General features: G+C 48.7%; 2 non-coding genes across 2 annotated transcripts; both read right to left on the reverse strand.

Moving 5' to 3' along the window:
* Window positions 1-9,228: 9,228 nt before the first annotated feature.
* On the reverse strand, window positions 9,229-9,335 carry LOC142313483 (U6 spliceosomal RNA). The gene has a single exon (XR_012754480.1). It is a non-coding gene; the product is annotated as a U6 spliceosomal RNA (small nuclear RNA).
* Window positions 9,336-11,137: 1,802 nt separating this feature from the next.
* Window positions 11,138-11,244, reverse strand: LOC142313557 (U6 spliceosomal RNA). The gene has a single exon (XR_012754551.1). It is a non-coding gene; the product is annotated as a U6 spliceosomal RNA (small nuclear RNA).
* Between the last annotated feature and the right edge of the window lie 7,447 nt (window positions 11,245-18,691).

Below are 18,691 nucleotides of genomic sequence, written 5' to 3' on the forward strand. Positions count from 1 at the left end.
TCTCGACACCAGGCCTCCACAGACTCCCGCATCTAACTCCAGTAAAACCGCTCCTGTAACAACATTTCCAGCTTTTTCCAACCGAAGTGCCCTGCGCCATCATGGTAGGCCTGCAGGACCTTGGGCACGCTGGCCTGGGGGACCACCAGCTGGCGAACCTTCTCATGGGTTTTTGGGTTGATCAGCTTCCCTTGATGTAAATACAGCCGGTCTCTCTCCTTCCACAACCGCTGAGCTTCTGAGGGGGCTGCGGGGTCCATCCTGGAAGAGCCCTGCGCAATCATGGTTTTGACCAGTTGGACTGCAGGTTCTTGGTCCTGGGCTTCTTGCCACCCTTGGCTTGGTAGTGGATCAAGGTTCACCTGCTATTGGTTAACGCAGGGCTTCTCATCCTTTGGCCGATGGAACGCGGGTAGCTCAATTTCTTCAAGGTCATCTTCCTCCACCCCTTCATCGGTAGGTGCGGCATCCGAGACAGTGCATTCGCGTTGGTGTTCTTGCAGCCAGCCCTATACTTGATAGTAAAATCGTAATTGGACAGTCGAGCCATCCACCGCTGTTCCAGGACACCCAGCTTGGCCGTATCCAGATGTGTCAACGGATTGTTGTCCGTGAAGGCAGTGAACTTCGCCGCCGCGAGGTAATGCTTGAACCTTTCGGTTATTGCCCACACGAGGGCTAAGAACTCAAGCTTGAAGGAGCTGTAATTTTCGGGGTTTCTTTCCGTTGGCCGGAGTTTTCTGCTAGTGTAGGCGATCACTTTCTTCTTCCCGTCCTGTACCTGGGACAGACGAAAAAAAGGATGGCACCTCCTGTCCGTGTGACAACAAGATATTGGGGTGCACTTTAGGTTCCAAAGCCATAAAGTGAAAAATAGACAAGGCACTCCCAAAATGCTTTGCATGAAAATTTATTTATGTGCTTTATAACGTTTTCGGTCCTATTTGGACCTTCATCAGTAGCACATACGTAGTGAACAAGGCAGCCCCCATGCAGCGGTGGATACCGCGCCTGACAGCCCATGTACACCTTGTTCACTACGTATGTGCTACTGATGAAGGTCCAAATAGGACCGAAAACGTTATAAAGCACATAAATAAATTTTCATGCAAAGCATTTTGGGAGTGCCTTGTCTATTTTTCACTGTACCTGGGACAGGACCGCACCCAGGCCCACATTGCTGGCATCGGTGTAGAGGATGAACGGGAGGCCGTAATCGGGGTAGGCCAAGATTTCTTCCCCTGTCAGGGCTGACTTTATCTGGTGAAAAGACTCCTCGTGCTTGTCGCCCCAGACAAACGGGGGCCCAGGGGCTCTCCCGTTCTTGGTCTGTCCCATGAGGAGGTCTTGCATGGGCGCGGCCATCCATCTTCGTGTACCCCTTGATGAAACGGTGGTAGTAGCCCACCAGGCCCAGGAACTGCATCACCTCCCTCACCGTGGTCGGTCATGGCCAGCTCTGGATAGCAGCAACCTTTTCAGGGTCCGGGACTACACCTTCTGCGCTCACTACGTGCCCGAAGTACTGCACCTTGGGCTTCAGCAGGTGGCACTTGGAGGGCTTCAGCTTCATCCCGTACTTGGAGAGGGCCTTGAACACTTCTGCCAGATGCTCCAGATGGGCCTCGTATGTCTTGGAATACACGATCACGTCATCCAAATATAATATCACAGTCTCTAAGTTGAGATGCCCCAAGCTGCACTCAATAAGCCATTGGAAGGTCCCGGGGGCATTGCACAGCCCGAACGGCATACTGTTGAACTCGCAGAGCCCCATAGGGGTAGCAAATGCGGTCTTCTCCCGATCTTCCTGTGCAACTGTGTCGCCCTGGGCAAGCCAGGGGACACAGGTCACACACCACCACACCTTACATCCCAGGTAGGAACACCACAGCTAACCAAAAATCCTTGTTGCCTTCCTCCAGAGGCTGATGATTCACACCAGGGGGTGGGCCAGGCGGTTGGCTCCGCCCACCGAGGAGGACACAGCTCTGGAGGCGGGAGAAACCAGGCAGTTGAGTCCAGGCAGGACAAGAGTCTAGTCAGGGAGGAGGAAGTGGAAGGAGTGGAGGAGTAGCCCAGACAGGGCTAAAGTAAACAGCTAAGTGAAAGTGAAGGAAGAAAAGTAGAAAAGGAGGAAAGCAAGTGAGGTGACAAGAAAGAAGGAAAGCCTGAAGGGTCCAGCTTTGTGTAGGACCAGGTCAGCAAGGTCAGCAACGGCGGTGACTGTCTGGAGGGGGACCGTTCGGAAGTTCCTGGAAGGACCCCGTTGGCTGTGTGCCCGGCGGTCTGGAGCAGTGTTCCGAAGGACAGTCAGCACCAGGGCAGGGGCCTCTCGGACCCCGGCAAGGCTAGGAGTCGCCAAATTTGCCGAATCCGTCAGTGAAGGGGACGTAGATCCCCCAACAACCAAGTCCCGATTGAAGGCAACAGCCCAGCCAGTATAGAAGAGACACCGCCACCGCCAAGGCACCAGTTTCTTAGGGCCAGCGCCTGCGGGCAAAGAGTAGAGCTCCCCCGGTCCAGCTTGAAGCCGGGGAGCGGGTTACCGGTGGGGACCCATCGCAACCAACAAGTACATCAAGGTGCAAGGAAAAGGGACATCACCGTCACCTACTGGGAGAGCAAGTGCAGCCGTCCGTGGGACCGTCTATCCAGCCGTTTGGTTTACCGTAAAAACTGTGTCACGTCTCAGGCTGAGTGAGTACCACAGTGCCGCAAGGCACAGCGCTGCCCCCGCGTCCCTGCGCCCACCAGGCCCTGCACCCCCACAAACCATCACCAGGGCCCCGGGATCACCAACCCCTACCCACGGAGGGGCAACACAACACCTGGCTGCTCCGCATCACCATCCCCGGGAGCCCCGTATAGAGCAGCGGTGGTGAAATCACCACAACCGTGGGTGGCGTCACGGACAATAATCATCCCCACACCCAACAACCCCCTTTCACTCACGGGCGAGGAGTGCCGCTCGAGAAACCCCCGGGATCCGGCCCACCGCTCGAGCCACCACTGAGCAGCAGCCGCCGGACCCGAGCAGAAGGGGGTGAGCGTGGTGTGCTGACACCCTCCTCCCCGCCCGCGACACAACCGCCACCTGCCAGTATCCACTGGTAAGGTCAAGGGTAGAGAAATAATTAGCAGTTTTTAATGCAGCCAGCGACTCTTCAATGCGGGGGAGAGGGTAGGCATCTTTATGCGTTATCTAATTGATCTTCCCGTAATCCACACACATCCTCATGGTGCAATCCTTCTTCTTTACTAGCACCAATGGAGCTGCCCAGGGACTACAACTATCCCGGATGACCCCTGCCTCCTTCATGTTCCTCAACATGTCTTTGGTGCATTGATAGTGTGCTGGTGGGATCGGCCTATACCTTTGTTAATGGGTGGATTTGTGCCGGTGGGGATATGATGTCGAACCCCCTTAATCCTCCTGAAGTCTAGCGGGTTCTTGCTGAAAACCTGCCCATATTCCTGTACCACCCTGTATACCCCGTCTTTGTGGTGTAGTGGGGTAGACTCAGTGCCGACATGTAACTTTCGGCACCACTCCTCTACCTGCGTGGATGGGGTGTCACTGTTCCTGTTGGGTGCAAGGGTAGTGGGGGTGGTTTCATGGATGGAGTGGGCGTCTATAATGAACAGTTTAGCTATGGTGGCGTAGCGGGGGAGCCTAACCTCTTCCTCCCCGCAATTCAGCACTCTCACAGGCACTCTCCCCTTCTTGACGTCAATCACCCCCCTGGCTGCTATTACTGTGGGCCAGTGCTCTGAAGGCAAGGGTTCCACCAACGCCGGGTAATCTCATCCCTGGGGGCCTACTGCTGCCCTGCACCAAATCATCATCTTGCTCCTTGGCGGGACCACTAAAGGGGCTGTGTCCATCACCCGCACGCCACCAATCTCTCCACCCGTCAGGTTCACTTGCTGCCGATGCAGGAGGGCCCGGATCTCATGCTATAGTGCCCTCTGCCGACCCCCTCCTGCAGTGGCAGACAGCTGCTGCAACAGGCTCAACACTTCTCCCATACAGTGCTCAATCACGTTGGTCCCTAGGACCACTTTTGGGTTACAGTCACTGGGCTCATTCAGCACCACAATCATCCATTGGCAATTCAGCTGGGTCCGTCCCACAGTCAGGGTCACCTCTTTGAATCCCACTTGTGTCATAGGGAACTCATTGGCCGCAATAATGGTCATGCTATCATGGGGAGGGGCAAGTTCACTATCAGCCTAGCATCGCTGTTACAATGAATAACGCATAGTCGTTACCTGCGATCCGGTGTACAACAGGGCCATGGTCGGGACGCCATCCACTGCCAGGGAGATGATGGGGCGACCTCCAATGTACCAGTCTCGCCAATCAGTCGGGCCGTGAGGATCTACTCCTGAGGATTGGCCCTTGGCCTCAGGGGTTGCTCGTTTAACGGACATCGCCTAGAGTAATGGCCAGGCTTGTTGCACTTGTAGTAAACAGGTGGCCCATACCGCGGGTCATTGTTCTTCCTCTGCTGCATCCAAGGGACATCCTTCGGACTGTCAGCGAGCTGGATCTTCTCTTGGGGCTTGGCTCTCGTCGGTAGCAGGAGCGCGGTGAGGATCCAGGTGAGGTCTTCGTTCATACGTCGGAACTGCGAGGCCAGCGCTTCCATCATCCCGACGGGTGCGGCAGGGGCCGGAAGAGCCAAGAGAAGGGACCTACCGAGACGGGAGCGGTTTCGACCGGCCAAGGGGTCGCATCAGGAGTGCCAATGGTTGGTGCTTGCAGGGCCTTGATGGCCCGCTCCTTTAGTACTGTAAAGTCTAGGTCGGCGTGCTCAAAAGTCCATAACCGCAGCTGTTTGCGATCTTCGGCAGACCCCAGTCCCTGCAGGAACTGCTCCACTAGCATTTTGTTGCTGTCAGCCTCACTGATGGTGTCCACCCGCCTCAGCGTCCGGAGGGCTGTCTGCAGGCGCAAAGCATAGTCTCTTATATTGTTCGCGGGTTGTTGCCGACATTGGTAGAACTGCATCCGCAACTCAGCCTCGGTGCGGGTTTCAAAGGCGGTCTGGAGTTTCTCAAAGATAGTGGTCACTGAGGCCCGGTCCGCGTCTGCCCAGGTCTCCGTCTCCTGCTCGGCCGCGCCGGTCAGCTGCCCTAGTACTACCGTCGCATGCTGTCTGCCAGTCATGGCATACAATTCAAGGATTGTGTTAATCTTTTTCCGGAACACCTGCAAGGCATCAGGCTTCCCATCGTACTGGGGTAGCCAGGTAGCACTAGGCACATAGGGCAAGGAGATCGGCATTACCTGGGCGACCGCTGGACCCGTGGCCTTTCCCGCTCTTGCGACCGTAGCGAGGGCCGCTACGTTCCCGCCTTGTGGCGCCGCCACTCCCGCAGCTGACTCCCCTCCGCCATCTCCGGCAGGTACGGACATCTTCCCTCTGTCCCCCCTTGGTCTTTTCCGGCACTCCGCTTGCCTTCTGCACCACTCTGCTCTCAGGGGCGGGGCTTAACTTTCGCGCCCTTTTGCTTGGAGAAGACGGCTTGGGCGGGAAACCTCACGCCACAGGAAAGTGACAAGATGGCGGATTCTGCAATGTTTCAATGGGGACTCCGCTGACGATAACTTCAAGGCGCACTTCCACAGGTAAGTGGATGGGTTCAATCCTGTTCGTGACTCCAGAAGAGTCGATGTGTACCGCCCCAGGGTTCGGCCGACTGCCGAGCCGCTCGGATCCGTGCTCGTCGGTGGGTGGCTCGAGCTCTCCACGGACCCGGGGGTCACGTCGCTCCGAAAGGGGCTTGGCGCTACACGTTGGGACTTTGGTGGTAGGTCCACGGCCGGAGCCACGGTGGTTTGTAGGATATTTAAGTTTGTGACACCACCCATGGGTTGTGGTGAATGGATGGACACCACCACTGCCGTTGACTAGGCTCCCGGGAACGGTGTTGCGCAGCTTGGTGTTGACCCCCTGGGTAGGGGGGATGATGGTCCCGGGGGCCCGAGGGAGGTGCTGAGGCGAGGGGATGGATGCGTGCTGGGGTGTCGGTGCGGTGCGGCGTGGTGCGCGGCCCGAAGGCACTGGTGTACTCACTATGATAAACACGCTGGAGTCTCTGCTAAACCAAACAAGATGGTGAATGGTGCCCGCAGCCGGCTGCAGTTTCCCCTTAACAGGTTGGTGGTTTCCGCCTTTCTCCTGCACCTCACTTGTGTAGAAATCACCACTCCTATGCCTGAGCAACGGTAGTCCGCTCCCTGGCTTGTTATGCGTCGGGAGAGCCCTCTTTGCCCGCAGACGCTGGCCTGGGCGTTGGCTTTACCCCTATGGTTGGGCTGTTGTCTTCAGTCGGGTCTTATGTGGGAAAGGTCCTAAAGTCCAGTCCTCAATCAGTTGACTTGACTCAGCCCGGTAGTTTCTGGGCCTCGTACTGGGTCTGAGGACCCCTCCTGCTGTTCCGGTTTCCAATCGGTTCCCCGGTTCGGTACTGGCGGGCCACCGCCCGTCCCCGGTCCCTACGGTTCCACCAGCTGTAATCCCAGCTCCTGCAGACGGCCACCACCGTCTGCCTCCTTTCCAGAGGTGACTGGGCTCCAACCCAGACACCTGGTGTAGAATTTTGGCAGGCTTGAGCACAGGTCTGCCCTTGAACTTACTTCCCTCACTCCTCTGTCAAGAGTCAACTCTCACTACTTTGTTTTCCCGCCTCCGGGCCTGTGAACTCCTCGGTGGGCGGAGCCAACCACCTGACTCCGCCCCCCTGGTGTGAACATCAAACCCGGAGGTTGGTGACAAGGGTTTTGTAGTTTGGCTGCTGTCACCTTACTAAGGGGAGGGGGTGTGTGTGCTTTGGACTACCTGGAACGACCTGACTAGTCCAGGGCGTCATACTTATATCAACTTAGCTCCGCCCCAAACACAACACCCAGTCTACTGTGACATCACCCATGGCCCAATCCGATGACTCCACATCAGCAGACTGGCTGACGTCATACCAATCCGGTGGTGCCACGTCAGCAGTCTCCCTGACATCACACCACCAATCAGGTGCCGCCACGTCACAGACATGCTCAGTAGACTGCTTTTGGGATTTAATCTCAGCACTAGAATGGCCCGTCCGGCAATGTGCAGGGATCACACTCATGACCCTGATCTCAGAACCAGCAAAACGCTGCGCATCATGCAAGCGCCGTGAACGGCATCTCTGCTGAGCAGCAGAACCAGCGGCCGACCCGAAGTGCCTGGAGACGGCCGGGATCCATTCCATGCAACAGGGGAGCCACGAGATGTAACAACGTGTTTCTCAATGCAGTGATTCTAGAGCAATCCCCCTGGGAAATATGCAAAATAAGGAAGCCTCGAAGACACCATCACATGTTTATCAACGCTGGCAGGAAACTAGCCAGGTCTTTCACCGGGAAGGAACAACCACGGGAAGGGCAGTCTCCAGTCAAGGCAACCACCTATGCCAAAACATGGTATCCATCCACAGACAGCTGTTTTGGGTTATTTGCCCCTTGTTTTGCAGAGCGATCGCATTGTTGATCCATATAGCCCCCTAGGGGGACTAGTAAAATAAAAAAAAAAGTTTTAAAAAATAAGAAAAAAAACCTAAAAGTTAAAATCACCCCCCTTTCACCCCATTGAAAATGAAAGGGTTAAAAAAATAAAAAATATACACATATTTGGTATCGCCGCGTTCAGAAATGCCCGATTTATCAACATATAAAATCAATTACCCTGATTAGTAAATGGCGTAGTGGAAAACAATTCCAAAGTCCAAAATTACGTTTTTTTGTCGCCGCAAGTTTTACGCAAAATGCAATAACAGGCGATCAAAATGTAGCATCTGCGCAAAAATGGTATCATTAAAAATGTCAGCTCGAGATGCAAAAAAATAAGCCCTCACTGAGCCGTAGATCCCAAAAAATGAGAATGCTATGGTTTTCGGAAAATGGCGCAAAACGTACACCACTTTTATTGGATAAGCTTTTGAATTTTTTTTAACCCCTTAGATACAAGTAAACCTATACATGTTTGGTGTCTACAAACTCGCACCGACCTCAGGCATCACACCCACACATCAGTTTTACCATATAGTGAACACGGTGAATAAAATATCCCAAAAACTATTGTGCGATCACACTTTTTTTGCAGTTTTTCCACACTTGGAATTTTGTTTGCTGTTTTCCAGTACACTATATGGTAAAACTTATGGTTTCATTTAAAAGTACAACTCGTCCTGCAAAAAACAAGCTCTCATATGGCAAGATTGACTGAAAAATAAAAAAGTTACGTCTCTCGGAAGAAGGGGAGCAAAAAACAAAACAGCAAAAACAGAAAACGCTCTGCGGCTGAAACAGTTAAGGCTGGTTTCACACTACGTCTTTTTAACATCCGTTGAAAACGTTATTTTAGCGGAAGTACGGATCCTGCTTTTACAGCAAATAACGTATGCAAACGCATCTGTTATTTTGCAGGATCCTGCACTGGATGTTTAGGGGCAGGCATTGGAGTCATGTGTTCGGGAGTGAGGGGAACTAGACTGGGAGGAGGCTTCTGACAGCTGCAGACACTGGTAACCAAGGTAAACATCGGCCTTGGATACCCGATATTTATCTTGGTTACGAGTGTCTGCAGCTGCTAGGAGCAGGGCTGCCTGCACACGTAACCAACGTAAACATCGGGTAACTAAGAGAAGTGGTTACGCGATATTTACCTTGGTTACCAGTGTCCGCAGCTCTCAGGAGGGAGGAGAGGAAGGGGAGGAAGGGGGAAAGACATAGATAGAGAGAGAGAGGGTGAGGGAGGGAGGAGGAGAGAGAGACAGATCACGTGAGACTGGTTCTGGGCACGCTCAGTACTTTCTGGGCATGCTCAGTACAAAAGCAGGATCCTGTCTATCAGCACGCCAGCGTTCACCTGCGTTCGCGTGCTGTTTAGTCAGGATCCGGTGACTTGCAGTATTTTGACGCAGCTCAAAAACGCTACATGTAGCGTTTTTGAAACATGTTAAAAAACTGCAAGTCACCGGATCCTCACTATAACGCACGCAAACGCAGGTGAACGGATGTTAACGCGAGTCCATTGCAAATGCATTGAAATGAAAACGCATTTGCACTGGATCCGTACTTCCGCTAAAATAACGTTTTCAACGGATGTTAAAAAGACGTAGTGTGAAACCAGCCTAACTCAGTAAATGAGGGTAAAAAAAAATTGGGGTTGAGAAATGCGTCAAAATATGGAACGCTTCACGAATTTGCGTGTCATCCTTGCGCAGGGGCCATGCTAATCTTCTCTGTATCGTTCCAATTTTAGCATATGTGCTGCCGAAACAAGCACAAACTCAGGGCCGACCTGACCGCTATATATAGTCCTGGAAGAGGGAATATTTGCAGTTAGGGAGATTTTCTTTTTTATATCAGTAAATTCTAAAAGGTTTTGTGAAGCATTCTATGAATGTTGCAGTTAAATTGCAAAAAAATAATCAAGGGAAAAAATAAGTAATATTTTGTCACACATTAATATGCAAATGAGATCCACGCTGCACAGGATCCTGGGAGAATGTGTGGTGGCAGCTGTGGCTGTTACAGACGGCAGTGACTGTGGAATATATGGGCAAGTCTATCACCTGAGGCAATTACTGCTGATCCGGGGCTTTTACCTCAGGAGTAGAGTTGAGCGGACTTCTAATAATCCTGGTCTGGCGGATCCGCCGCAGGTTGAACAATAAGTCCGGATCTGATCCGGAGTTCGGACCTATATAAGTCAATGGGGAGCGGATCCGGGACGGGACGGGACAAAGGAGAGAGGAGAGAGAGGGAAAGGGAAAGGGAGAGGGAGAGGGAGAGGGAGAGGGAGAGGGAGAGAGAGAAAGGGAAAGGGAGTGGGAGAGAGGTAGGGAGAGTGGGAAAGAGAGGGAGAGAGAGGGGGAGTGAGAGAGAGGGAGAGACAGAGAGAGAGACAGAGAGAGGGAGAGAGAGTGAGAGGGAGAGAGAGGGAGAGACAGAGAGAGAGAGTGAGAGGGAGAGAGAGAGAGACAGAGAGAGAGACAGTGAGAGGGAGAGAGAGAGAGAGAGAGACCCGGATCGTGCTGCTGGATACCCGGGTCCGGGTTAGACCCGGATCGGACTCTGAAACCGCGCGGATCCGGATTTTTAAAGTTCGGGTCCGCTCAACACTAGTCTCCAGTCAAGGAGACCACCTATGCCAAAACATGGTATCCATCCACAGACAGCTGTTTTGGGTTATTTGCCCCTTGTTTTGCAGAGCGATCGCATTGTTGATCCATATAGCCCCCTAGGGGGACTAGTAAAATAAAAAAAAAGTTTTAATAAATAAGAAAAACCCTAAAAGTTAAAATCACCCCCCTTTCACCCCATTGAAAATGAAAGGGTTTAAAAAATATACACATATTTGGTATCGCCGCGTTAAGAAATGCCCGATTTATCAACACATAAAATCAATCAACCTGATTGGTAAATGGCGTAGTGGAAAAACAATTCCAAATGCTAAAATTACGGGGTTTTTTGTCGCCGCAAGTTTTACGCAAAATGCAATAACAGGCGATCAAAATGTAGCATCTGCGCAAAAATGGTATCATTAAAAATGTCAGCTCGAGATGCAAAAAAATAAGCCCTCACTGAGCCATAGATCCCAAAAAATGAGAATGCTATGGTTTTCGGAAAATGGCGCAAAACGTACACCACTTTTATTGGACAAGCTTTTGAATTTTTTTAACCCCTTAGATACAAGTAAACCTATACATGTTTGGTGTCTACAAACTCGCACCGACCTCAGGCATCACACCCACACATCAGTTTTACCATATAGTGAACACGGTGAATAAAATATCCCAAAAACTATTGTGCGATCACACTTTTTTTGCAGTTTTTCCACACTTGGAATTTTGTTTGCTGTTTTCCAGTACACTATATGGTAAAACTTATGGTTTCATTTAAAAGTACAACTCGTCCTGCAAAAAACAAGCTCTCATATGGCAAGATTGACTGAAAAATAAAAAAGTTACGTCTCTCGGAAGAAGGGGAGCAAAAAACAAAACAGCAAAAACAGAAAACGCTCTGCGGCTGAAACGGTTAACTCAGTAAATGAGGGTCAAAAAAAATTGGGGTTGAGAAATGCGTCAAAATATGGAACGCTTCACGAATTTGCGTGTCATCCTTGCGCAGGGGCCATGCTAATCTTCTCTGTATCGTTCTAATTTTAGTATATGTGCTGCCGAAGCGCGCACAAACTCAGGGCCGACCTGACCGCTATATATAGTCCTGGAAGAGGGAATATTTGCAGTTAGGGAGATTTTCTTTTTTTTTATCAGTAAATTCTAAAAGGTTTTGTGAAGCATTCTATGAATGTTGCAGTTAAATTGGAAAAAAATAATCAAGTGAAAAAATAAGTAATATTTTGTCACACATTAATATGCAAATGAGATCCACGCTGCACAGGATCCTGGGAGAACGTGTGGTGGCAGCTGTGGCTGTTACAGACGGCAGTGACTGTGGAATATATGGACAAGTCTATCACCTGAGGCAATTACTGCTGATCCGGGGCTTTTACCTCAGGAGTAGAGTTGAGCGGACTCCTAATAATCCTGGTCTGGCGGATCCGCCGCGGGTTGAACAATAAGTCCGGATCCGATCCGGAGTTCGGACCTATATAAGTCAATGGGGAGCGGATTCGGGACGGGAGAAAGGAGAGAGGAGAGAGAGGGAAGAGAGAGAGAGAGAAAGAGAGAGCGAGAAAGAGAGGAAGACAGAGAGAAAGAGAGAGAGAGAAAGAGAGAGAGAAAGAGAGAGAGTGAGAAAGAGAGAAAGAAAGAGAGCGAAAGAGAGCAAGAGAGAGAGCGAGAAAGAAAGAGGAAGAGAGAGAGAGCAAGAGAGAGAGCGAGAAAGAGAGAGAGAGAAAGAGAGTGAGTGAGAAAGAGAGAGAGAAAGAGAGAGCGAGAAAGAGAGAGCGAGAAAGAGAGAGCGAGAAAGAGAGAGAGAAAGAAAGAGTGAGAAAGAGAGAGAGAAAGAGAGAGAAAGAGAAAGAGAGAGAAAGAGAGAGAGAGAGAAAGAGAGAGAGAAAGAGAGAGCGAGAAAGAGAGAGGAATACAGAGAGAAAGAAAGAGAGAAAGAGAGAGAGAGAGAAAGAGAGAAAGAAAGAGAGCGAAAGAGAGCGAGAGAGAGGAAGAGAGAGAAAGAAAGAGAGAGCGAGAAAGAGAGAGAAAGAGAGAGAAAGAGAGAGAGAAAGAGAGAGCGAGAAAGAGAGAGGAATACAGAGAGAAAGAGAGAAAGAGAGAGAGAGAGAAAGAGAGAAAGAAAGAGAGCGAAAGAGAGCGAGAGAGAGGAAGAGAGAGAAAGAAAGAGAGAGCGAGAAAGAGAGAGAGAGAAAAAGAGAAAGAGAGAGAAAGAGAGAGAGAGAGCGAGAGAGAGAAAGAGAGAAAGAGAAAGAGAGAGAGAGCGAGAAAGAGAGAGAGGGAAAGAGAGAGAGAAAGAGAGGAATAGAGAGAACGAAAGAGACAGAAAGAAAGAGCTAAAGAGAATGAGAAAGCGAGAAAGAGAGAGAGAAAGAGAGAGAGAGGAATAGCGAGAACGAAAGAGAGAGAGAGAAAGAGATAAAGAGAGAGATAAAGAGAGAGATAAAGAGAAAGCGAGAAAGAGAGAGAGAAAGAGAGGAACAGAGAGAACGAAAGAGAGAGAAAGAAAGAGACAAAGAGAGAGAGATAAGGGAGAGAGAAAGAGAGAGCGAAAGAGAGAGAGAGAAAGAGAGAGAGAAAGAGAGAGAGAGAAAGAGGGAGAGAAAGAGGGAGAGGAATAGAGAGAACGAAAGAGAGAGAAAGAGATAAAGAGAGAGAGATAAAGAGAGAGAGAAAGAGAGAGCGAGAAAGAGAGAGAGAAAGAGAGAGAAAGAGGGAGAGGAATAGAGAGAACGAAAGAGAGAGAAAGAAAGAGATAAAGAGAGAGATAAGGGAGAGAGAAAGAGAGAGCGTGAAAGAGAGAAAGAGAGAGAAAGAAAGAGAAAGAGAGAGAAAGAGAGAGCGAGAAAGAAAGAGAGAGAGAAAGAGAGAGCGAGAGAGCTAGAAAGAGAGAGAAAGAGAGTGAGAAAGAGAGAGAGAAAAAGAGAGAAAGAGTGTGCGAGAAAGAGAGAGAGAAAAAAAGAGAAAGAGAGAGAGAGTGAGAGAGAGAGTGAGCGAGAAAGAGAGAGAGAAAAAGAGAGCGAGAAAGAGAGAGAGAAAGAGAGAGCGAGAAAGAGAGGAAGACAGAGAGAAAGAGAGAGAGAGAAAGAGAGAGAGAAAGAGAGAGCGAGAAAGAGAGAAAGAAAGAGAGCGAAAGAGAGCAAGAGAGAGAGCGAGAAAGAAAGAGGAAGAGAGAGAGAGCAAGAGAGAGCGAGAAAGAGAGAGAGAGAAAGAGAGAAAGAGAGTGAGTGAGAAAGAGAGAGAAAAAGAGAGAGCGAGAAAGAGAGAGCGAGAAAGAGAGAGAGAAAGAAAGAGTGAGAAAGAGAGAGAGAGAAAGAGAGAGAAAGAGAAAGAGAGAGAAAGAGAGAGAGAGAGAAAGAGAGAGAGAAAGAGAGAGCGAGAAAGAGAGAGGAATACAGAGAGAAAGAAAGAGAGAAAGAGAGAGAGAGAGAGAAAGAGAGAAAGAAAGAGAGCGAAAGAGAGCGAGAGAGAGGAAGAGAGAGAAAGAGAGAAAGAGAGAGAGAGAGAGCGAGAAAGAAAGAGAGAGAGAAAGAGAGAGCGAGAGAGCGAGAAAGAGAGAGAAAGAGAGTGAGAAAGAGAGAGAGAAAAAGAGAGAAAGAGTGTGCGAGAAAGAGAGAGAGAAAAAAAGAGAAAGAGAGAGAGAGTGAGAGAGAGAGCGAGCGAGAAAGAGAGAGAGAAAAAGAGAGCGAGAAAGAGAGAGAGAGAAAGAGAGAGCGAGAAAGAGAGGAAGACAGAGAGAAAGAGAGAGAGAGAAAGAGAGAGAGAAAGAGAGAGAGCGAGAAAGAGAGAAAGAAAGAGAGCGAAAGAGAGCAAGAGAGAGAGCGAGAAAGAAAGAGGAAGAGAGAGAGAGCAAGAGAGAGAGCGAGAAAGAGAGAGAGAGAAAGAGAGAAAGAGAGTGAGTGAGAAAGAGAGAGAGAAAGAGAGAGCGAGAAAGAGAGAGCGAGAAAGAGAGAGCGAGAAAGAGAGAGAGAAAGAAAGAGTGAGAAAGAGAGAGAGAAAGAGAGAGAAAGAGAAAGAGAGAGAAAGAGAGAGAGAGAGAAAGAGAGAGAGAAAGAGAGAGCGAGAAAGAGAGAGGAATACAGAGAGAAAGAAAGAGAGAAAGAGAGAGAGATAGAGAAAGAGAGAAAGAAAGAGAGCGAAAGAGAGCGAGCGAGAGGAAGAGAGAGAAAGAAAGAGAGAGCGAGAAAGAGAGAGAAAAAGAGAAAGAGAGAGAAAGAGAGAGAGAGCGAGAGAGAGAAAGAGAGAAAGAGAAAGAGAGAGAGAGCGAGAAAGAGAGAGAGGGAAAGAGAGAGAGAAAGAGAGGAATAGAGAGAACGAAAGAGACAGAAAGAAAGAGCTAAAGAGAATGAGAAAGAGAAAGCGAGAAAGAGAGAGAGAAAGAGAGAGAGAGGAATAGCGAGAACGAAAGAGAGAGAGAAAGAGATAAAGAGAGAGATAAAGAGAGAGAGAAAGAGAAAGCGAGAAAGAGAGAGAGAAAGAGAGGAACAGAGAGAACGAAAGAGAGAGAAAGAAAGAGACAAAGAGAGAGAGATAAGGGAGAGAGAAAGAGAGAGCGAAAGAGAGAGAGAGAAAGAGAGAGAGAAAGAGAGAGAGAGAAAGAGGGAGAGAAAGAGGGAGAGGAATAGAGAGAACGAAAGAGAGAGAAAGAGATAAAGAGAGAGATATAAAGAGAGAGAGAAAGAGAGAGCGAGAAAGAGAGAGAGAAAGAGAGAGAGAGAAAGAGGGAGAGGACTAGAGAGAACGAAAGAGAGAGAAAGAAAGAGATAAAGAGAGAGAGATATAGAGAGAGAGAAAGAGAGAGCGAGAGAGAGAGAGAGAAAGAGAGGAACAGAGAGAACGAAAGAGAGAGAAAGAAAGAGATAAAGAGAGAGATAAGGGAGAGAGAAAGAGAGAGCGTGAAAGAGAGAAAGAGAGAGAAAGAAAGAGAAAGAGAGAGAAAGAGAGAGCGAGAAAGAAAGAGAGAGAGAAAGAGAGAGCGAGAGAGCGAGAAAGAGAGAGAAAGAGAGTGAGAAAGAGAGAGAGAAAAAGAGAGAGTGTGCGAGAAAGAGAGAGAGAAAAAAAAGAGAAAGAGAGAGAGAGTGAGAGAGAGAGCGAGCGAGAAAGAGAGAGAGAAAAAGAGAGCGAGAAAGAGAGAGAGAGAAAGAGAGAGCGAGAAAGAGAGGAAGACAGAGAGAAAGAGAGAGAGAGAAAGAGAGAGAGAAAGAGAGAGAGCGAGAAAGAGAGAAAGAAAGAGAGCGAAAGAGAGCAAGAGAGAGAGCGAGAAAGAAAGAGGAAGAGAGAGAGAGCAAGAGAGAGAGCGAGAAATAGAGAGAGAGAAAGAGAGAAAGAGAGTGAGTGAGAAAGAGAGAGAAAGAGAGAGCGAGAAAGAGAGAGCGAGAAAGAGAGAGAGAAAGAAAGGGCGACACCGACAGACATACAAGCCGCGGGAGAACAGACTGTGCCAGCAGTGCCAGCAGGGGGCTCTGGAGGACGAGGCGCACTTCCTGCTGCACTGTGACAAATACTCAGCAGTGAGGGCCTCCCACTTCCAGAAATTTACCACCCATAGCCCGGGCTTTCCATCCATGGATGAGGACATGAAACTCCGCTTCCTACTGGGGGAAGAGGAATCAATGGTGGAGATCGCCGCCCAATATGTCACCACATGTCATAAGCTGAGGGGAACCTAAGACCCCTAAATGGACTGTCAGAGCCCAAATTGTGCCCCCCAACTCCCCATAACCCTGATCCCCTCCCACCACACTTACTGTATTTCTCTTGCTTTGGCAACACTAATTGTATTTTGGTCCTGCCAATAAAGCATATTTGAATTTGAATTTGAATTTGAAAGGGAGAGGGAGAGAGAGAAAGGGAGTGGGAGAGAGGGAGGGAGAGTGGGAAAGAGAGGGAGAGAGAGGGGGAGTGAGAGAGAGAGAGGGAGAGAGGGAGGGAGAGAGGGGGAGAGAGAGGGAAAGAGAGAGCGAGAGAGGGAAAGAGAGAGGGAGAGGGAGAGAGAGGGAGAGACAGAGAGAGAGACAGAGAGAGGGAGAGAGAGAGAGAGACCCGGATCGTGCTGCTGGATACCCGGGTCGGGTTAGACCCGGATCGGACTCTGAAACCGCGCGGATCCGGATTTTTAAAGTTCGGGTCCGCTCAACACTAGTCTCCAGTCAAGGAGACCACCTACAGTTAGGTCCAGAAATATTTGGACAGTGACACAATTTTCGCGAGTTGGGCTCTGCATGCCACCACATTGGATTTGAAATGAAATCTCTACAACAGAATTCAAGTGCAGATTGTAACGTTTAATTTGAAGGTTTGAACAAAAATATCTGATAGAAATTGTAGGAATTGTACACATTTCTTTACAAACACTCCACATTTCAGGAGGTCAAAAGTAATTGGACAAATAAACCAAACCCAAACAAAATATTTTTATTTTCAATATTTTGTTGCGAATCCTTTTGGAGGCAATCACTGCCTTAAGTCTGGAACCCATGGACATCACCAAACGCTGGGTTTCCTCCTTCTTAATGCTTTGCCAGGCCTTTACAGCCGCAGCCTTCAGGTCTTGCTTGTTTGTGGGTCTTTCCGTCTTAAGTCTGGATTTGAGCAAGTGAAATGCATGCTCAATTGGGTTAAGATCTGGTGATTGACTTGGCCATTGCAGAAGGTTCCACTTTTTTGCACTCATGAACTCCTGGGTAGCTTTGGCTGTATGCTTGGGGTCATTGTCCATGTGTACTATGAAGCGCCGTCCGATCAACTTTGCGGCATTTGGCTGAATCTGGGCTGAAAGTATATCCCAGTACACTTCAGAATTCATCCGGCTACTCTTGTCTGCTGTTATGTCATCAATAAACACAAGTGACCCAGTGCCATTGAAAGCCATGCATGCCCATGCCATCACGTTGCCTCCACCATGTTTTACAGAGGATGTGGTGTGCCTTGGATCATGTGCCGTTCCCTTTCTTCTCCAAACTTTTTTCTTCCCATCATTCTGGTACAGGCTGATCTTTGTCTCATCTGTCCATAGAATACTTTTCCAGAACTGAGCTGGCTTCATGAGGTGTTTTTCAGCAAATTTAACTCTGGCCTGTCTATTTTTGGAATTGCTGAATGGTTTGCATCTAGATGTGAACCCTTTGTATTTACTTTCATGGAGTCTTCTCTTTACTGTTGACTTAGAGACAGATACACCTACTTCACTGAGAGTGTTCTGGACTTCAGTTGATGTTGTGAACGGGTTCTTCATCACCAAAGAAATTATGCGGCGATCATCCACCACTGTTGTCATCCGTGGACGCCCAGGCCTTTTTGAGTTCCCAAGCTCACCAGTCAATTCCTTTTTTCTCAGAATGTACCTGACTGTTGATTTTGCTACTCCAAGCATGTCTGCTATCTCTCTGATGGATTTTTTCTTTTTTTTCAGCCTCAGGATGTTCTACTTCACCTCAATTGAGAGTTCCTTAGACCGCATGTTGTCTGGTCACAGCAACAGCTTCCAAATGCAAAACCACACACCTGTAATCAACCCCAGACCTTTTAACTACTTCATTGATTACAGGTTAACGAGGGAGACGCCTTCAGAGTTAATTGCAGCCCTTAGAGTCCCTTGTCCAATTACTTTTGGTCCCTTGAAAAAGAGGAGGCTATGCATTACAGAGCTATGATTCCTAAACCCTTTCTCCGATTTGGATGTGAAAACTCTCATATTGCAGCTGGGAGTGTGCACTTTCAGCCCATATTATATATATAATTGTATTTCTGAACATGTTTTTGTAAACAGCTAAAATAACAAAACTTGTGTCACTGTCCAAATATTTCTGGACCTAACTGTATGCCAAAACATGGTATTCATCCACAGACAGCTGTTTTGGGTTATTTGCCCCTTGTTTTGCAGAGCGATCGCATTGTTGATCCATATAGCCCCCTAGGGGGACTAGTAAAATAAAAAAAAAAGTTTTAAAAAATAAGAAAAACCCTAAAAGTTAAAATCACCCCCCTTTCACCCCATTGAAAATGAAAGGGTTAAAAAAATAAAAAAATATACACATATTTGGTATCGCCGCGTTAAGAAATGCCCGATTTATCAACACATAAAATCAATCAACCTGATTGGTAAATGGCGTAGTGGAAAAACAATTCCAAATGCTAAAATTACGGGTTTTTTTGTCGCCGCAAGTTTTACGCAAAATGCAATAACAGGCGATCAAAATGTAGCATCTGCGCAAAAATGGTATCATTAAAAATGTCAGCTCGAGATGCAAAAAAATAAGCCCTCACTGAGCCATAGATCCCAAAAAATGAGAATGCTATGGTTTTCGGAAAATGGCGCAAAACGTACACCATTTTTATTGGACAAGCTTTTGAATTTTTTAACCCCTTAGATACAAGTAAACCTATACATGTTTGGTGTCTACAAACTCGCACCGACCTCAGGCATCACACCCACACATCAGTTTTACCATATAGTGAACACGGTGAATAAAATATCCCAAAAACTATTGTGCGATCACACTTT

This window comes from Anomaloglossus baeobatrachus, chromosome 5 (genome assembly GCF_048569485.1).
Source record: "Anomaloglossus baeobatrachus isolate aAnoBae1 chromosome 5, aAnoBae1.hap1, whole genome shotgun sequence".
NCBI lineage: Eukaryota > Metazoa > Chordata > Amphibia > Anura > Aromobatidae > Anomaloglossus > Anomaloglossus baeobatrachus.